Genomic DNA, 20,854 nt, shown 5'->3' on the forward strand with positions numbered 1-20,854 from the left:
GAGAGTCCCTTGGACTGCAAGGACATCCAACCAGTCCATCCTAAAGGAAATCAGTTCTGAGTGTTCATTGGAAGGACTGATGTTGAAGCTGAAACTCCAATACTTTGGCCACCTGATGTGAAGAGCTGACTCATTAGAAAAGACCCTGATGCTGGGAAATATTGAGGGCAGGAGGAGAAGGGGACGACAGAGGATGAGATGGTTGGATGGCATCACTGACTCAACAGACATGAGTCTGGGTAAACTCCAGGAGTTGGTGATGGACAGGGAGGCCTGGCATGCCGCGGTTCACGGGGTCGAAAAGAGTGGGACACAACTGAGCGACTGAACTGAACTGAAGAGTCCATATGGTGCCTATACACTACTATGTATAAAACAGATAACTAATGAGAACCTACTGTATAGCACAGGGAACTCTCTTCAATGCTCTGTAGTGACCTAAATGGGAGGGAAATCTAAAGAAGGTGGGATATATGTATATGTGTAGCTGATTCATTTTGCTGTACAGCAGAACTAACACAACACTGTTAAGCAACTATTGTTGCTGTTCAGTTGCCAGTCGCTCAGTCGTTTCTGACTCTTTGCAACCAATGGACTGCAGCACTCCAGGATTCTCTGTCATTCACCATTTCCCAGAGTTTGCTCAAACTCATGTCCATTGAGTCAGTGATGCCATTCAACCATCTTGTCCTCTGTCGTCCGCTTTTCCTGCCTTCAATCTTTCCCAGCATCAGGATCTTTTCTAATGAGTCAGCTTTCGCATCAGGGGGCCAAAGTATTGGAACGTCAGCTTCAGCATCAGTCCTTCCAATGAATATTCAGGACTGATTTCCTGTCCAATTGACTGGTTTGATCTCCCTGCAGTCCAAGTGACTCTCAAGAGTCTATATATACCCTCCCAATAAAATTTAAAACAAAAGCGTCCACGTGGTGTCTAAGTCAATGAGAAAGGTGTTCCACTGGTACCTAAGGCATCCAGAGGAACTGTCCAGGATCTTCAGTCAAGCCCTTCAAAGCCAAGGGTAGCACAGAAAGCAGATTGCTGGAGAACACTGGCTACATAGGCATGGATTTTCTAGGTCCCACTGCCACCCAAGCCCAGACTGGCATCAAGATGCCTTCGCTGATTCTGTGGAGCTGCCAGAAAGAGACTGAGTTCCCTGTCCAACTCAAACAAGGCCCTGCTTTTACCCAGAAAGGAAACTGCTCTAATCTATTAAACTACAGGCTGGGTATTGAATCCTCCTGAATAATGTATCAGCACTTGTATCAGTGTTCTTTCAGTGAGGAGCTAGGAAAAGAGGGAGAGAACAATGGGCCGCACCCATCCAGGTGGTAATATATAAAGGTGAGAGAGAAGGCATTCAAAGCACTCTTTCAAACAGCCGTTTCGTTGTTTGCTTGTCAGGAGGAAGGAAAAGATGAGTGGGGGTGGGGAGGAAGACATGCCTGTTCTAATATATATATATATATATATATATATTTTTTTTTTTTAAGAAAGGAGGTCACCAGAAAGTTATCTCTGGAGAAAGCATTAATTCCTCATCTGACCACATCTGCCCTCTACAACCTTTACTTGTCCCTCCACCTCCAACTTACTTTAATGACGGCTTTAGGTAGCGATGCCTTCTGAGGCTGACCTGTGTTTTAGGCTCCTCCACACCAAGGGTGCTGTGAGCATTCAACTCCTGAAAGGAAGCTGTCCTTAAACACAGGGCCCTCCACACCAAATGGCAGATCTTTGGCTCTCTGGACCCAGTCAGGGACCTTCCATTTTGGATGGAACTCACCACATTTCAATCCCCTTCAATTTAGAGATCTTAAGCATTTAAGCATTCTTGCCTGGAAAACTTCATGGACAGAGGAGCCTGGCTGGTCCATGTGGTTGCAAAGAGTCAGACATGACTGAGCACATGCATGCACATACGTGTGTGTGCACACATGCATTTAAGCTTTTAAAAGCACACAAGCATTTAAGGCTCTGTTTCTTATGAGCTCTTATTTAAAATGCTGTTTTTAGTGTCAAAACTTTCAAACCTTAGAAGGGTCACTATGTGTATCTCTGGGTAGAAATCAATTTGAACTATACAGATCCTGAAAAAATGAATGGAATACTCTGGTTAAACACTACAATCTGTATATTAATGTTATTTCAGTATTTTTCATGTTGCTGGGATGTTCCATAATCAATACATATTCTGTGCTTGAAAGATGTTTCCATTTCACACTGGTCAGAAATTACAGAACTGACATATAGTCAATATAAATTGCACTTATATCTTATAAATGTAGAGACCTAAATTCTACCAAACATTAAAAATAACATTCTGAAGGTAATGAAGGATATTCAGGGAGAGATTTTGTTTCTTCACATGGTCAACAAGAAAGTCTATTTTTTTACCAATTAAACATGCATTTTTTATTTTTTCCCTCTTACCTTAAATTTTCAAAACATTAATTTCCCTTTCAAATGTCTAATCATTATTTATATTTTATGTCATTCATGTTAGTTAAAATTCTACTACCCTTAAAATATTATTTTAAAACCCCAAATATAATGCTTTCTAGCTTTCTGATCAAATTGTGAGGAGCAACTTGGTATGCAATTCAGAGATGGAAGGATAAGTCACAGCTCAGATGAGAAGCGCACATGGATCTGAAATAATTATAATGTGGGCAGGTCAAGGGTAAATGCACTTGAGGGTGACTGAATGTGTGAAGTTAGCAGGATGCAGTGTTGAATGATAAAGTGACAGCTGCAAATACCATAAGCCTCTCTAGCTAAATATACATCTTCCAAATTGCCCTGGAACCGTTCAGTGTGTCTGTCATTAGCAGTTATCACAGTGATGGTTTTAAAAGAACTGCCACATCCTTTTGTAGAAGTGAGTGGCTGGTTCATTCTACCAATCTAGACGTGAATGAAGGCTCTAGTTTCCCATTAGAGAAAATTATATGGGTTGAAAAAGGTATGTGTGAGAGAGAGACAGACAAGAAGTCCAGCAACCCAGTCATAAACGCACCCTTGGGCACCCAGGCTGCTAATGGCAGATCACGTATCGTGTGTTTTGCCTCACCTGACCCCTTAGGATGATTTAGCAGAGGCACTTTCTCCAGAGTCACTGAGAATTAACCCAGAAGTTCTGGCCAACAGGGAACTTTCCTTCAGCGGAAGTTTTAAAGCAAAGAAACTCCCTGGTTTTCTCTCCTGCACATCCCCTCTCTCCACCTCGAGGAAGTCAGTGAAGACCTAACTTCAGCCGGAGCTCTTATCGCTCTGGCTACTTGAGATGACTCAAGGAAACTTCTTTTCCCCCCAGGGCAGTTTGTGTGCCTTGACCGCTCTTATTCTACTCAAGGTGTCGATTAATTTTCTCATCTTTTTGCATTTTGAATAGTTTATGCTGGGCTTTTAGTTTTATATGCTCCATCTCAGAGTCTTTTTATCATGTCAAGGGAAAATGCTCATATTTTCCACCATCAATTGAGCTGGCTGCTTGACTATAAGGCACATTCAGTGTTCTGACTAGAAACACAAGCAGGACACTAATGTTTTTATAGTCTACTCAGCTGCCTTTCTCTGTGGTGAATGTGTATTGTGTCCATGTAGCTAAGCTTGGACTACATGTCCCAGAAATTCTCTTCCTTACACAGTTGGCTTGGGTCAGAAGAGAAACTCTGTTTGGGATTCAGAAAGTGGGAATGAGGCAGCCATATTCTTTTATGCTCAACTGGGCTGATGTCGGTGTGGGGTGCAACTGCCCTTCACAGGTGTCATCGCAGATTTGCTGGTCCCACTGCTTGGTGTGGGGCAGTGGCCTGGCCCACAGAGCCTCTGGATCCCACTAAGTCTCCTGGGTCAACTTCTCTGACTCCAGGATCAAGTCCATGCTTCTCTGCGGGAGAGGGTACCAGCTTATCCTGCAGGCCCCCTGTATCTAGCGTTGGAGGCTTGGATGTAGTTGAGCTTCCATTCCAGTACTCAGAACATTTTAAATGTTTTTTTCCCAGCAACTTTTCTTTAGGTTCTCCGACATGAACAATTCTGGGATGGGTAGTGGAATACTGAGAGGCCCAAGTACAATCTTGACTGTTGGGAGCATCCTGCTGCCAGTCTTTTATTGAGGCTGGGCAGTTCAGGGCACCACAAGGACCTCTGATCTGCCCAATAAGCCTCCCCACATTACAGGATGGGTTAAGAAGAGGGCTTCTTAGGGAAAACAGTAATCTCCTTGGGTAGCCAAGCAGTGAGAATTCATTTGACTCTTCTACGTGGGTGGTTCTGTTGATTTTAAAGGATATGTTTTAAATTAAGAGAGTTGCCCCAAAGCCACAAAAATACATTTTGGTTATATGTGTGTTTATGCACAGAGTTGGTGGGATCTGGAAAACCCTTTAGGAAATTCTCAGCATTGTTCCCATGGCTGAACTTTCTTGAATATAATGCCTTTTTTTTTTTTTTTTAAATAAACAAGAGAGTTTCTTCTGGATCCACTTAGGTGCATGGTCATGACTCGTACTGGATCTTAAATAATCCCAAACCTAGATGAATAAGAGCAGTTCCCAAACACAGCTGCTTGACAAAGAAGATTGCCAATGTTCTTTTTATGAAGGGAAGGAAAGGACATTTTCAGAAATCTGTTTTCTTTCCTCCTGGAGTTTGTTTTTCACTCAATCCCAGAATGAAGACTTATTTTTTTGTTAACTCCAAATATCCATCCTTGAAATAATTTGCAGGTAGTTTTACTGCCTTAATCGTCTTTACACCTTAGCTAAATGATGCTCGCTTCATTTTGTGTAAGTTCAAGAAAAAAGACTAAAATCATATTATGCTTAGTGAAATAAGTCAGGCAGAGAAAGACAAATACTGTATGGTATCATTTAAATGTAAAATCTAACAAATAATACAAATGGATGTATATGCAAAATAGAAACAAAGATTCAGAAAACACACCTGTTATTACCAAAGGGGAGAGGGAAGTGGGGAGGAAGAAATTAGGGGTATGGGATTAACAAATACAGTCCACTCTGGACAAAACAAATAAGCAACAAGGATATACTGTAGAGCACAGGGAACTACAGACAGTACCTTGTAACAACCTATAATGGAGTACATATATATTTTGTAAAAAAAAAATCACTGAATTTTTGCAAAATAAGCCTGAATTTTTGAAAAAGCTGAATCACCAGGCTGTATACCTGAAATTAATATAATACTGTAAATCAATAAAAAATGAATAAAATAAAATGGCTTATGAAAAAAGACTAAAATCAGTCCAGCTAGGCCTATACATGTTCAACTACATGATTCTGGCAGGAAAAAGTTCATAGACATGGAAGTCAAACATTACCCAAATAAGTGGGACTACATCTTTTGATGCTAGCTCCATATCCAAATTTAACAGTGTGGGTCATTAGAAACTTGAGTGCCCCAGGCCATACCAGGCTGAGGATACAGAGGATTTCATGCGTTTAGGGATATTCACACATAATATCTTTACCCAATTGAGTTCAATTAAAAAAAAATTAAGAACTAGACACAGGTCTCAGAAAAAATAACAATCAAATTACTGGCTTCATCACTGATTAAGTCTAAGTTAGAGGATACAGCTGGGTTGTGCAACAGTAGGCTTATTCCATGCTGTCCCAGTCAAGGCACAGCTGGACAACCTCAGTCCTCAAGCACAGGGTCAAAGGCTGTCCACTAAGCTTCCTGCATAATCAGGAATACATGAGTCATGAGATCCCAAGAGAATGCAGGAATGAGCTGAGCACGCCTAGTTCTTCCACCAAAAATCCCCCATCAGAGAAGTCTCTACTCCTCTCGCGGGGATAGTGGAGTAAGGGGTAGGGAGAGAGACCAAGATAGTGTTCTAGGGAAGTTCCTCCACTGGGACACTGCCACCCTTCCTGAGCTCTGCTTCGGTCTTCTATCAGGTTCCACCAGAACTTCTGGAGCTGTCAAGGAACCCCATGATCTTCCGCAAAGCAGGAGAGAATTTATCTACTCTTTGTAGACTTTAGTGGCAGCATCTTGCTAACACAATTCCAATTCTGCTCAGGTAGGCAATATAACAAGCTAACTATAGTCTTCCCCAGCCCCTTTGCATCAAAGGATGGCTATGTGACACAATTTGGACCAATGACACATTAACAGAAGTCTCCTGAGTTTTTCTGTGAAATATTTCAAACTTAAAAGATATATATATATATATATATATATATATAGAGAGAGAGAGAGAGAGAGAGAGAGAGAGAGAAAGCTATTAGCATGCTCTCCTCCCACTCCCTTCTTCCTCAGGTTGGAAATGATAGATTTATAGCCATCTTGCAATTACAAAAAGTCAAGGATGAAGATGAAAACTGGCACATTAAGGATGGTGTGACAGATACTAGGTGCCTGGTGGTACTGTGATCAGCTGTGCTAAACAAGTTTCAGCCTACTTTTATGTTTCCTATTTTGTGGGAAAACAAAGTCAAGAAAGACAGACATTTGTATAAGACACTTTGAGATGGTTTTTTGTTTTCTGTTACTTGCAGATAACTGTAATCTGAACTAATAGCAGCTGTGTTTCCCCAGGCAGCTTCAGGACAGAATTTCATGAAAGCAGTAAAGGAGGAAGGAGGCACCTCACCCTCCCTTCCCTGTACCACTCAGCCAGCAGAGCACCCAAAGTAACACCGGAGACCACAGGGATGAAATCTGTGGCCATCTGACCCCCCACCCCATCCTCACTCAATTACACTGTGGGGCAGAGCCCTTTTCTTCACTCTTGTCACCCACATATTTAAATTCCACTTTCATTGCCTATACCAAGCCACCACCTCACTGACAGTAATCACAGAGTCCATTGTCCTGGCTTTCTTGTTTAACCTAAAGATCGGCTAACTTGCTAAGTCATCTACCATTTAGAAAAAACGGGGTAATCTGGAATGCTGCTTCTAATAGAGAGTCCATTTAGAATAAGTTATTTTGTCACCAACGTCTCCAGCTTTGGACAACCAATTGCTTTCTCAAAAAACCCCCAAACTTGTTACCTTCAAAACCAGATCTGTATTGAGTAGAGACAGAGGCTGAGTTAAAGAGTTTCCTGATACTATAATTAGAGTAATAAAGAAATCATATTCTCACCCCTTAAGTGGTGTATCCTCAATTCCCAGGGAGCGCCATCTAACAACTCAGCAGTATTCTATGCTAGTCAAAGAGGTCGGAGGATTTAGGGAGGGAGAGAAACCACCACCACCTCATACTCTAAGAGGCTGCTTCCTGACACATACAAACTTGAAAAAGATTATAAGCCAAAAAGGTGTCTGGATGCTTGTTTTATAATAAGTAGAACTATAAAATAATATATTTTTTTCTATCAGGAAATATTAACAGATCCAGGGAGCTTTGCAACAAATAAATTCTTACCGGGTTATTAGTTTTTCACTTCCTTCTATAAGAGTACAACATTTTTCAAATTAATCTGTATATTTGTTGTGATGTTTCCTGTTCTTGTGTGGTTTCTATACAGTTAGCTCTGTGTGCCAATAGGTTTTAGTTTTGTCTGGCTGTATCAGTCACAATGCACTGAGTTTCAAGTAACGGAAAACCTAATAGTGATTCAAACCACAAGGACATTTATTGTTATCAAGAAGTCTTAAGGCAGTCTGTCCTGGAGTTTATCCAGTGACTCGGTGATGCTGTAAGACAACATCGTGTATCAAGGATCTTTCTATCATCCGGCACCACCCTCCTCAAACAGTTGGTGATGTTTCAAAATGGCTGCCACAGCTTCCAGAATCAGTCCGCATAAACAAAAAGACAAAGCAAAAAGGATTTTGTTTATGGGTCTCACTTCTTTATCAAGGAGGAAACTTTTCACAAGAGCAGCCTAGCAGGATTCCTCTTGGATTTCACTGGCCAGGAATGGGTCACCTGGCACACGCTGGCTGCAAAGGGGGCTGGAAAATCCAACATGGCATTTTCAACCTTGTGCATAGGAGACGGGCAAAGAGGAAGGGCACTGGAAACAGCTGCTGGGGAGGCCACAAACATGTGCCATAGAGTATAAGCCTTTAAAGATCACCAATTCATATTTTATTTGCTCTCTGTGTCCTAACAAAACAAAAAAATGAAAACTATAATGGTAGTAAATATATTCAAATAGTACTTTGAAAAAATAGAAGAAAAATCACCCATAATTCTATCCTAGTTACAAAGATTTCCTTTTTGTGTATTATTTTATATTCACTGCCCATAGTCTAGTTATAAACATTTTTACCTTTTTACAAACTAATTTTGTACTTTTTCATTTATTATCACATAATTATTTTCATTTTTTCTATATATTTTTCATAATTATAATTTTTAATGTAAAAATAAATTTTTATAAGATCTAATATACATCACAATTTACTTAACCATGTCCCTATTATTGAACTCAGTTGACTTTTCATTTTGTGGCTAATATAGATTATAGTGCAATAGCATCTTTCTGTGCATACATTTTCTGTGCAAGGAGGTTAAGTGTAGAAAAAACTACAAAGTCATAGGGAGTAAGGTATAGCATGGTGATTATAGTTTAAAATAGTAGTAAATTTGAAAGTTGCTAAGAGAGTGAATCTTAAACACTCCATCACATGAAGAAAAAATTTTAACTAACTATGGTAACAGATTTAAGTAGACTTAATGTGATCATTCTGTAATAGACACAAATATGGAATTATTATGTTGTATATGAGAAACTAATGTTATATATCAACTGTGCCTCAAAAACTATGAGTATTTTTATAGCTTTTAAAATGTCATAATCTCAATCTGAATGACTGTTCAAATTTAAACTACTACTAATTATATATATACACATGTGCAAATTTTATCACAGCCTAACATGGTGCTATCATTATTTAGATGCTTGTTTGATCACTGATTCACCAACTATAAAATGTTAACACTATATTTTATTTCCATTATTTTCATTTTTTCTGACAGGGAGACCAGAGAACTAAGCTAGCGAGATCTTATTTGACTACCTTTGGAGCAAGACAGTTTCTTACCCAGAGCTAAGTTAAACCAAAATGCTAAAAATCTTTTGAATCTTTCTGAAAAGTATGTGAGAGAAATTTTGTCTGATTTTTATTTTCTGCCTTGTTTTTTCTAATTACACTATATATATAGAGAGAGAGTTACTTTATATGTATTTAAGCAATTACAATATATTATTTCACTTTCAATGAGTTAAACTTTGACAGCACTGTCATAGATGTGTAAGGGAAAGAAAAGAGTCCAAACAGGTCATCAGAACATGGAGAACCTAAGAATACACAGATGGGATATACAGCCAAGGCTTGGGGAGTCCACACAGACCAGTGTCCAGATCAGCAGTCAGGAAGCTAGAAACAAGGGCTTAGGGACAGCTGCTTCTGAGACAAGGCAGAAGACAAACCAGATCTTTAGACTATGGAAGGAAGAGCAAATTATACCTGCGATTACTGCCTACGTGTCTTCTTACTGTTATTGTTCTTGACTGAATTATCTATTCACATCCTAAAACCTGCCTTTGTAATTATATTCATTCATTTCACAAATGTTTATTGAATACCCCTTATGCACCAAGCACTGTGGTAAGTGCTAGGATGCAGTATTAAAGACAACAGACATCAAGTCCCTAACCAGAGAGGAAGGTTGACTGTCACAAAGAAAGGAAAAGAAGGACAAGGGTATAGAGCACGTCTGGCAGAAGAGGCAAGTCTCTCTCTCATATAGCAGGTCCAAGAATGCTTCTCTGAAGAGGTGACATTTGAAAGGGACCTGGATGAAAGGAGAAAATAGGTGTGCAAATATCTAAGCAAACGGTCTTCCAGACAGAGAGAGAGAGAGAGAGAGAGAGAGCGGAAAGCAGTCCCAAAATCTGAGTGAACTGGATGTGTTCAAGTAAGTGAGGGAGAAAGTGGTAAGAGATGTGACTGGAGAGAAACCTAGAAGCCAGATCCCATAGCTTTCACAGGCCAAGGTAGGAATTTGGGATTGTGCTCCCAGTATGGGAAAAGTAGTCAGGTTTGCAAAGACTTACATTTTAAAAGGAATCATGCATGGGTGCTGTTTGGAGACTAGACTGGGGGTAGGGGATGCTGGAGGCAAAAATGAAAGCTGAGACTTATTGCAATAGTCTAGGTGAGAGGAGCCAGGGGTTTGGACTGAGGTGGAGGTGATGGAGCTAGTGAACAGCTGTCAGATTCCTGATTTTTCAGGATAGAGCTGCCAGAATTTGCTGATGGACTAAATGTGGCAAGCAAGAGAAAAGGAGGAATCCAGTGTGACTCCTGGGTTCTTGGCCAGGTGAATCTATAGTCCTTTGTACTGCACTCTGGAACACTGAGGGAGGGGCAGGTATGGACGAGAAAATCAGAAGCTCAGTTCTCTTAAGTGTGAGATTAGGAGTTCCATTGAGGATGTTGAGCTGGCAGTCAAATATATTTCTTTGGTGTCCTGGGCAGAAATTGGGACTGGAGGTTTAATTTCAAAATCATCAGGTATAGGTAGTATTTAAAGCCAAGAGCCCAGATGGGATGACCTAGGGAGTGAGTGCAGGTGGAGAAGAGAAGTGGCTGTCACATGGGGCCTGAGACAACCAGGAGGATCCAGCCAAGGTCACTAAGGAGTGGCCAGAGAGGTGGGAAGAGAACTGGTGGGTTCAGGGTCCTGGAAGCCAGAGGAAGACACTATTTCAAGGACTGTTGCAATTAACCGTGTCAAATGCTACCAAAAAGTCTAGTGAGGTGAAGACTAAACGTTGATCTGCAGAGAGTGATGTTCCAGCGCTAGGTAAACTCCCACATGCCCAAGGTGGATCAAAGCATGAAAAGCAACCCCAGCAACCACCTCTCCCCAGATGCTTCCAAAGTAACACTGGGAGGATTCGGATCTGTCCTTATGTAAGTAAGGACTAGTTGGCTGGTAGCTGGAAGTTCCCACAAGTTGCTGTAATTCCTTGTTGGAGATGAATGCTCTGGTATTCCTGAGGTTATTCTGAGAGGATTAAAGGGGCAGTAAATGCAAAGCATGAGGCACAAGGTCTGGCACATTGTAATCACCCAACCCTATCAGTGTGAGCTCTTACTGTAACCCTGGTGAGTCTCACCTAATGTTTGGCTCTCATTTCAGGCCACTGCTTAGCAGTCTTCCAAATATAAGCCCTAAATTTTCTGGAGATGATTGAAAGTCATCACAATGCCTTATAGCTGAAAGGGCTACAGAGATTAATCACTCCATTCTCTTCACTTGACAGATGAGAAAACAGAGATCCACAAAGATTAGGTGACTTTCTCAAGGTCACCTACCAAATCTGTGGCAAGACTTAAACCAGAGCACAGGTCTCCGAATGCCAAATTCTTAAGAATTAGAGTAAAGCTTACAGTTAGAGAACTGAACATTCCATTCCAGGGGATCTCTCTCAGATAGCTAAAGCTTATTCTTTTTAACCAGGGAAATTTACTAACAATCATTATCACCATCATTTATCACTCTTGTTTAAAATCTTCTACTGCTTTTGATTAAAACAGTTCTGCAGAGTGGAGTTATTTTAGCCTAAAAGAGCCGAAATCCTTAGAGGAGCTTTTCTTGTTACCTCATTTCTTTACCAGCTGCTTTAAGCTTTGAGCGATCCCTTTGACTTATAAAGCAAGTGACAACTTCATTATGATAGTGTTAGAATATTGTCAAAGTGATCACTTGATATTTTCTGAAAAGACAAATCTAAGGAGTTAAGAACAGCAACAAGCACATGATTCCGCATCTCAGAGTATCCACGTTATGAGTACATTTATTTATATTATATATGTATATGTAGATTTGTAAGTGTATTATCATGGAAATTTCAGTGCACAACACAGATCTGAAACTCATGGAGAAATTAATCTTAAATGAGTCTGTGTTATCTTTCAGTTTTTCAGAGTACATATGAGGCTCATATACATTTAGTTATTGAAAGTGTCTCCATTGCATTTTTCTGTAGAGAGATTCTGAACATCACTTCATTAAACACCTAAGTACTCCTATGAGAGATGAGGAATCAGATATTACTATTCCTATTCTAGAAACGAGAAAGCTAACATCCTCACATGTTAATATGCCCAGAGGACCTATATGAACAAGAACAAAGTAATGTTCTCCCTTTGCCCTCTCATCAGGCAATCTTTGAGTCTCTCATCCTGGAGTCTGAATTTAGCCCTCAGGATTTTCAGCTGTTCCAGGAATAGGCCTTGCCAGAAAATAAAACCCACTGATTCCTGATGCTTACAAATCCACCCTCAACTTTTCCCATCTCTGGTGACCTCAGGCTCAGCTTCTGCCTGCCTTTGAGGTCAGGGGGTCTCTGTTGCTACAACAACCATGAATTCATCGCTGTTACAAGGAAACTGCCAGTCACTTACATTGGCCCAATCTTGTCAGAGCAGACGAGCTGTGTTATCTCTAGAGTGGGGTAGCAAATAACAGGCCAGCAAAGGATTCCTTCTCTGCCTCGTTAGATTTTGCTGCCTTTGAGTGATGGGAGATATGGCTGGATGTTGGGCATGTGAAAAGTCCTGGAGGAAGAAATGACACCTGGATAATTACAGGGTGGTTGAAAGGATTAATATTAAAAAAAGGTAACACATGTGAAGTGCTTGCTCAAGGGTCTTGCTCAAAGAATGTGTTCAACAGATGTTAGCAGTTAGTATTTGTAGGTTAGCTGGTAGAATTTGCAAAGAGCTGATTATCATGATCATGATTGCCATTTATTCAGTTGGACTTATATTTCACAGCAAGATTACAAGGTGATTGCCATTTTCCCTATTCCACAGAGCAGAAAGTGGCAGACTTGGGATATGACAAAGATTTCTCTGATTTTCCCAAGCTTGTTCATTCATTCATTCACTCACAAGTACTAACTAAGCTATTGTGTACTAGGCACTGAGTTAGGCAAAGAGGAGAATAAGACAGACCTGTTCCCTGTCCTCACAGGATACGGAGCATAGAGAGGAATACAGTCGGGTAAAACCCAAGGTCATAATAACCCCATTCTTGCTCTGTCACCTTGAATGTAAGCCTCTTCCCTTCTCTTCATCTTCCTAAAAGAAATCCATTCTATCAGGCAAGGAAGAAAAGGATATTTGACTGGAGAACACAAAGGGGAAGAAGTTTACATTGCATAACACACAGAATTTCTCTCCATAAGTCCCCCACAAACTCTTTGTTTTTTTCCACCGGATCAACCCTTAACCTACTCACCCAACTCTACTTTACCCCCAGCCTCCCAGCCCAGGGACAGGCCCTGGCTCCTCCTTCCTTATGCAGACTAGTTAAGTCTTACATCTCCAGTACCAAAGGTCCTCTTATTAGCAAGATACCCTTCCTTATAAGATGAGCAGAGGATTCAGTTCAGTTCAGTCGCTCAGTCATGTCCAACTCTTTGCAACCCCATGGACTGCAGCATGCTAGGCTTCCCTGTCCATCACCAACTCCTGGAGCTTACTCAAATTCACATCCATTGAGTAGGTGACGCCATCCAACCATCTCATCCTCTGTCATCCCCTTCTTTTCCTGGCTTCAATCTTTCCCAGCATCAGGCTCTTTTCCAATGAGGCAGTTCTTCACATCAGGTGGCCAAATTATTGGTGTTTCAGCTTCAGCATCAGTCCTTCCAATGAATATTCAGGACTGATTTCCTTTAGAATGGACTGGTTGAATCTCCTCACAATCCAAAGGACTCTCAAGAGTCTTCTCCAACACCACAGTTCAAAAGCATCAATTCTTTGGTGCTCAGTTTTCTTTATAGTCCAACTCTCACATCCATACGTTGACTACCGGAAAAACCATAGCTTTGACTATACAGACCTTTGTTGGCAAAGTAATGTCTTTGCTTTTAAATATGCTGTCTAGGTTAGTCCTAGCTTTTCTTCCAAGGAGCAAGTATCTTTTAATTTCATGGCTGCAGTCACCATATGCAGGGATTTTTGAGACCCAAAAAATAAAGTCTCTCACTGTTTCCATTGTCTCCCCATCTATTTGCCATGAAGTGATGGGACCGGATGCCATGATCTTAGTTTTCTGAATGTTGAGTTTTAAGCCTTCACTTTCATCAAGAGGCTCTTTAGTTCTTCTTCACTTTCTGCCATAAGGGTGGTGTCATCTGCATATCTGACGTTATTGATATTTCTCCCGGCAATCTTGATTCCAGCTTGTCCTTCATCCAGTCCAGCGTTTCTCATGATGTACTCTGCATATGAGTTAAATAAGTAGGCTGACAACATACAGCCTTGACGTACTCCTTTCCCAACTTGGAACCTGTCTCTTGTTCCATGTCCAGTTCTAACTGTTGTTTCTTGGCCTGCATACAGATATCTCAGGAGGCAGGTCAGGTGGTCTGGTATTTCCATCTCTTGAAAAATTTTCCACAGTTTGTCATGATCCACACGGTTAAAGGCTTTGGCAAAGTCAATAAAGCAGAAGTAGATGTTTTTCTGGAACTCTCTTGATCTTCGATGATCCAACAGATGTTGGCAATTTGATCTCTGGTTCCTCTGCCTTTCCTAAATCCAGCATGAACATCTGGAAGTTCACGGTTCATGTACTGTTGAAGCCTGGCTTAGAGAATTTTGAGCATTAGTTTACTAGCGTGTGAGATGAGTGCAACTGTGCGGTAGTTTGAGCATTATTTGGCATTGCCTTTCTTTGGGATTGGACCTTTCCCAGTCCTGTGGCCACTGCTGAGTTTTCCAAATTTGCTGGCATATTGAATGCACCACATTCACAGTATCATCTTTTAGGATTTGAAATAGTTCAACTGGAATTCCATCACCTCCACTAGCTTTGTTTGTAGTGATGCTTCCTAAGGCCCACTTGACTTCGCATTCCAGGATGTCTGGTTCTAGGTGAGTGATCACACCATCGTGGTTATCTGGGTCATGAAGAGAAGAGGATTATAAATACATTATTTTTTTCTTGGTCCCACAGAGAAGAGTAAACAAGCAGATCTACTGTAGTATGTAGAAGATCATAGAGTGTCTTGGAACTTGGACTTACTTAGAGAAGCAGGGCAGATGTCCTGGGAAGTGACATCTAAAGTGTGGTGGACATTATGGTTGCCTTCTGAACATCTATTGTTTAACCCTTGGTAACTGCTCTAATTTGGCTGGAGTGGAGTAATATTTGTATCCACAAGCTTTGGGGAAACAATTCCAAAGCCCCAACTCAAACCTTACCTCATCCCCATCCACCTGACCTTACCACAGTTATTGGTTCAGGGGTGAACAAAGACATAAGCTAAGCCAGTAAGACTGATAAAGATGTTGTGGAAAAGAGGAGGGGAGAAATGGGGAAAGGTCTAGAAAAGAAACGCTGTCTCCTCTTTAATGGATGTAAATAAAGAAAGGCATGTGTTTAATCAATACTGTTGGCCACTGATCACCACAAGGATCACCAGTCTCAGCAGGAAGTTTATGTGGCCCTGTAGACTGAAGAACTAAAAAGAAACTAAACCCTTTACTACCTGGTAGAGCTGCCGAACTAACCTCAGAGATGTGAATCTCTCTTATCTAGGGCAGTTTGGCTTGCGTTTTCTGATACCTACAATCACACCCAGCCTAACTGATAGAGGTGAGATTAGATCAACAAGTAGGTAGGCAAGTCTCAGATCTACGACATGAAGTTCATTTAAATAAAGATTTAGCAAATCTGTGAGGAAGAGATTTTTTTCCTTAAAACTTTATGAGGAATCTCAAACAGAAAAAGATAGGCACATTCACATATAAATTTTAAAATTCTAGACAATAAAAAAATATTAAAAACATAAAAAATACATAATATGAAAAATCTATAGCATATGTAACAAGTGACTGGGTCATAAATAAGATATAAGGGGAGTTTATTTAAATTTATTAGCTATATATCTTTGCTCTGATAGATAAATGGGCAAAGAACATAAACCAGCAATTCCCCCAAGGAGAAAAACAGTAAATAAACACAAGAGAAAATGTTCAGCCCTGGTAATAATCAAAGAAATGCAAATTAAAGCAACCTTGAAATATCATTTGACACCTACTAAATTATTATTTTTAAAAATGATGGGCTGGCAAGGTGACAGTGATATTGGCACACTCATTCATTTCAGGTGGCAATGCAAACTAGTACTGCCTTTGAGAAAGCACTATGGCAACACGAGAAACATTCATGCCTTTTGACCCAGTTAATTCCAGTTTTTCTAATTAGTACTAAGGAGAATAATTTGACAGAAGCAAAGAAACACCCTCAGCACTGTTCTTCAGAGCCTTGGTGATTCAATTAAATTCAATTAGCATATATTTTATACCTTCCACCTGCCAAGCAGAGGCAACAGGGAATCAGAAATTAATAAGATACCGTATCTGACCTCAGGGGGCTCATAGTCTGGCAGAGGAGGCATGTAGGTAAATAACTGCATTACAAAATGGTTCAGTAAGTCCAGCAAAAAACCCACAGGTGCTGTCAGGTAAGCTAGACTTTTATGATGGGGATGAGTGAGGTAGGTGAGCAGAGAGCAGGCAGGGTTAAGCAAAGGCTTACAAAGGGGACAAGGTGAAACTCCAGTCAAAACGGCAAAGAGAGTTAAAACAGGGACAATGAGTGGTCCAGTACTATGGGAACAGAGATTCCAGGAAGAAGTTTGTGGAAAACCAAGATTTGTGCACAGAGTGGAAAAAGAATTTTATTGCCCTTGTTTAACATCTATAATAGCCAAAAAAAAAAAAAAAAAAAAAAGGAACATTCTTAAATCGCCAACATTGGAAATATCTCTTAATGAATTATGATACACAATGGACCACTATCCCACATGAAAAATACATAAGACACTTCAAAACATTTACGATATGCAGGCAGGATATCTAGGGGAGAGTGGCTGGCCTCAACAGCCCTAAGCATTACTCCAAAATTCCCCTTTCTCCCTTTTTTCCTCAATTTTTAAAATTGAAATATAACTCACATACTATAAAATTCATTCTAAGTATACAAGCCAGTGCTTTTAATATATTCATAAAGTTGTGCAAAATTCACCACTAATTCCAGAACATTTTCATCACCTGAAAAAAGAACCCATCAGCAGTCATTCCTCATTCCTTCCAGCCTCTGGCAACCACTGACCTACCTCCTGTGTCTATAGACTTGCCTGTTCCTCCTCACTTTGCCCTTGGAGTAGCCTCCCAAACCCCTGCTGTTCTCGCCAGGCCTTGGTGATCAGGGGCAACATCTATTTGATGTGCTGGCCCTCCCCGGAGTGCAGCTGACTGAACATAAGTAAACACCATCCATTAAAGCCTCAGACAGACTACAGGGGAATTCAACATGGATTCAAGGGAAACTAAAGAGTCTGCCATAGGAAGTTAGCTTGCTCTGTGGGGTGCATAAGCTAACTTGAGCCCCTTCTCCCTCAGGTGAGCGTCAGCTTAGCTTCCCCTCCACCCCCACTTCCTTCTTTATATATCAAGAGCCAAGAGAGCAGGACCAGTGAAAACCAGCATGAGGAGAAAATGAGGGCAGGGCAGGAAGCACACCATCCTGAGCTAACACACACAAAGGAAACACATGGTACATTTTCATTTTTCTACTATGGCACTTGCAGGAGGCCACATGCTTCATGGGGTGGCTTGGCCTCTGGCTGCCTTCACCTAAATGATTAACTCTTTTCCTCTCTAGCCTTATCTTCTGTAGGACACTGTTCTGTTCTTTTCTTGGTGACACTGAGTGTAAAAGCTCTAGTGCCCTGTGGAAATGACCACAGATGAGCTTCTTTGCAATTTGGGTTTGTCGTGTTCTCCTGACCAGTTAAGGAGGACACTGTATATTCGATGGTGAAGTTTGACTTCTTTGTCACTAGGTGTCTCAAACGTTAGAAGTGGTCCCAGGGGCTAGAAGGCCTTACTCTTCACAAACAAACAACAGAATAGTTTATCACCTCATTCCGCCCAGTTTCCTGGTAACTGTGAAACATGGTGTTACAAGTTCAGTCACAGAGGCAACCTGCTGATGTGGCAGGTGGAGCACTGACCCAGGAATCAGGATCTGGCTTTAACCTCTGCTCTCAGTTCCCTCACTGATAAAGTGAGGGTGGGAATAGAAGGAGCCCACAGGACTTGCTACTAATTGAAATTCCACAGTTTCTCTAAATTAGTAAGGTTGAGAACCAGGCCTTTCTGTTTAGGGAGTCATCTGGTCTCAGGCTCCTTGTGAGAGAAAAAAGGGGAGGGGAAGGACAGGAGGGGACCTACAAAAAACACGGGAAGGGAGGGGAATTTCAGGAGGTGATAGAAGGAAAGGGGGTGAGAGGGGATGGGGAAAGACATAAAGAAAGGGAGGGGAGGCACAGGAAATGGGGGACAAGAGGAGAGAGAGAAGATGGACAGATGGACAGGAGGGGAGAGGAAAGGAATGGAGCAGACGGAACAGAACCATGGAGAGGACAGGAGCAGAGAAGAAGGGCAAATGAATAAGACTTCTTTGGAAAAAAGATGAGAAGAAGGGAACATTTCTGATATCCTACTAGATATTACTTCTCAAAACCGCCTCCAAGGTAGGTGCCGCTACTGCCCTCTCACCAATGAGGCCCTGAAATTTCAGACTCTTCAGTACCCTCTCCTGTATGTTGGCTGAGCAATTCCCCTCTCCTCCAAGAGATTTCAGTGCAGTTGGACAGGCTCTGCAACAAGCTGGGCTAAGTAACGTGTCCAAAGTCTTACACTGAGTTAATCACAATGCTGAAATTTAGACTCAGGTCTATCCGGTCCTAAGACCTTGTTCTTTCCACTTCTGCTAGGAAGCAAAACAGAAAACAGAAAGAGAAGTGAGGACAGGTTTCAGAGTGGATTCCTCTTCAGGTACATATTAAGAAATGGGCTAAGAAACCCTCTCAATAAAATCCATCCTCAAAAAAAAAGGGGGGGGGAGGAAAGAGTGGGCTGAGTTAAATCTATTCAATACAAGGGAACAGATTTAAGATAAAGTCTCAGAGGCATTCCTTGAACAATAGACTTTTTCCATAATTGACACATCTCCCTCTGCACTGGGCTGGCAATAAGTCTTGCTGCCTTATTCTTTAACAATGATCTTGATGTAACAATAATGCTTTTCATTTTAAAGCACACTCACCATTTTTAAAGCATGTACACATTTATTATTCCTTTTGACACTTAACAATAATAACAATTATAATAGGCAGGTCAAACCAAAGTTTTGGAATAAGACCTCAGTTTGATTGCCACCTTGGCCACTTATGAACTGTGTGACCGTGGGCTGATTAGTTAACCATTCTTAGCCTCAATATTCTCTCCCATCAGATGGGATAATAAAAGTACCTACCTCACAGGGCTGTGGTGAGCATCCAAAGAGATAATACATGTCAAGTGTTGCCCAGCACATTGTCAGTGCCTAAGAAACACTAGCCAAGTATTATTTTTACATGTGCTTGTCAGAAAGATTATCTGGCATTCAAAAATAGAGGACTTCCCTGGTGGCTTAGACGGTGAAGCGTCTGTCTACAATGCAGGCGACCCAGGTTCGATCCCTGGGTCAGGAAGATCCCCTGGAGAAGGAAATAGCAATCTACTCCAGTACTATTGCCTGGAAAATCCTGCGGACAGAGGAGCTTGGTAGGCTACAGTCCATGGGTTCGCAAAGAGTCGGACACGACTGAGCGACTTCACTCGAAAATAGAGACTATTGGGCTTTCTTTCAGGACAGTAATGGAATTGATTTTCCACTGTGCAGAGGCTAACATGAAGGTGAAGATACAAATGCTGTGTTGTTGTTTAGTTGCTAAGTCATGTCCAGCTCTTTGCAACCCCAGGGACTAGAGCCCACCAGGCTCCTCTGTCCATGCGATTCATACTGGAGTGAGTTGCCATTTCCTTCTCCAGAGGCTCTTTCCAACTCAGGGATCGAATCTGCGTCTCCTGCATTGTGGGCAGATTCTTCACCACTGAGCCCCCTAGGAAGCCCAAAGATGCAAATAATTTCTGTTTAATAGGGAAGATAAGCACAAAGATTACAGTTTATTGTCATGTTGGACATTAACCTGTTTTGTATCTAACTTGGCCATCTATTTTTAATTAAATTATACACACACACATAGCTCTAATGCTCTTTGAGCCAGTTTTAACATCTTAATGTTCCCTCAATAAATAAAATCTTTGACATGTATTCATATAATATTTGACTGAGAGATACGGTTTCACCCTTTTATATTGTAACATACTAACTAATTCAGACAGGCCTGCTCCATTTACTAAGGAACTCTGAAACTCAAAAGTGATTTCAACTTGCCCAGAGTTAGGAGCAGAATTTGGTCTTCTCAAATTCCAGTCCTGTAGTTTTTGTTCTATCTTTTGCCTTTGTGCAAATGATATATGAAGATAGGACAATAACAATGAAGAATATATGGCCTCCTCTCTCAGGCTTTAGCAGCTCCCAGGCTATCTTCACAGCCATCATTCAATCAAAGAGGAATGTGAGAAACACCATGTGAAGCTGCTTTCAAATGTTCCACTTTTCTAAATGATTTTCAAACTTGTAGAGGAAAAGAACACTCTTTAACAAGACAGCAATGGTCGAGCAAAGGGATAAGGTGGGAAATCTGATATTTCACTAAACTGGTGAGTGGAAAATCAAAACTATTCTATGCAAAATAAAGTTAATCTATATTGATTAGGTGGAGGGAGACTGAGTTGAATCTATCTTGGAATTTAAGCAGACTCATCGTCTCTGAATATTTTATATTCTCTTTTCTCGGCATGAAAGAAAAGTAAGCTCTCAGAATTAGAGGGTAATTGAGAGCGATCCCTGTGCCACTGGACTGAACTT

At 41.0% G+C, this 20,854-nt stretch overlaps 1 long non-coding RNA gene across 2 annotated transcripts; it reads right to left on the reverse strand.

The window, feature by feature from the left end:
- Window positions 1-8,980: 8,980 nt before the first annotated feature.
- Window positions 8,981-18,097, reverse strand: LOC129623075 (uncharacterized). Of its 2 annotated transcripts, XR_008700334.1 has the most exons (4): window positions 15,050-18,097; window positions 12,418-14,924; window positions 10,868-11,014; window positions 8,981-9,796 (listed from the first exon to the last, which is right to left on the reverse strand). It is a non-coding gene; the product is annotated as an uncharacterized LOC129623075 (long non-coding RNA). The 2 variants fall into 2 exon arrangements; XR_008700333.1 differs by having other exon boundaries at window positions 8,981-11,014.
- Between the last annotated feature and the right edge of the window lie 2,757 nt (window positions 18,098-20,854).

This window comes from Bubalus kerabau, chromosome 11 (assembly GCF_029407905.1).
Source record: "Bubalus kerabau isolate K-KA32 ecotype Philippines breed swamp buffalo chromosome 11, PCC_UOA_SB_1v2, whole genome shotgun sequence".
In the NCBI taxonomy this organism is placed as follows: Eukaryota; Metazoa; Chordata; class Mammalia; order Artiodactyla; family Bovidae; genus Bubalus; species Bubalus kerabau.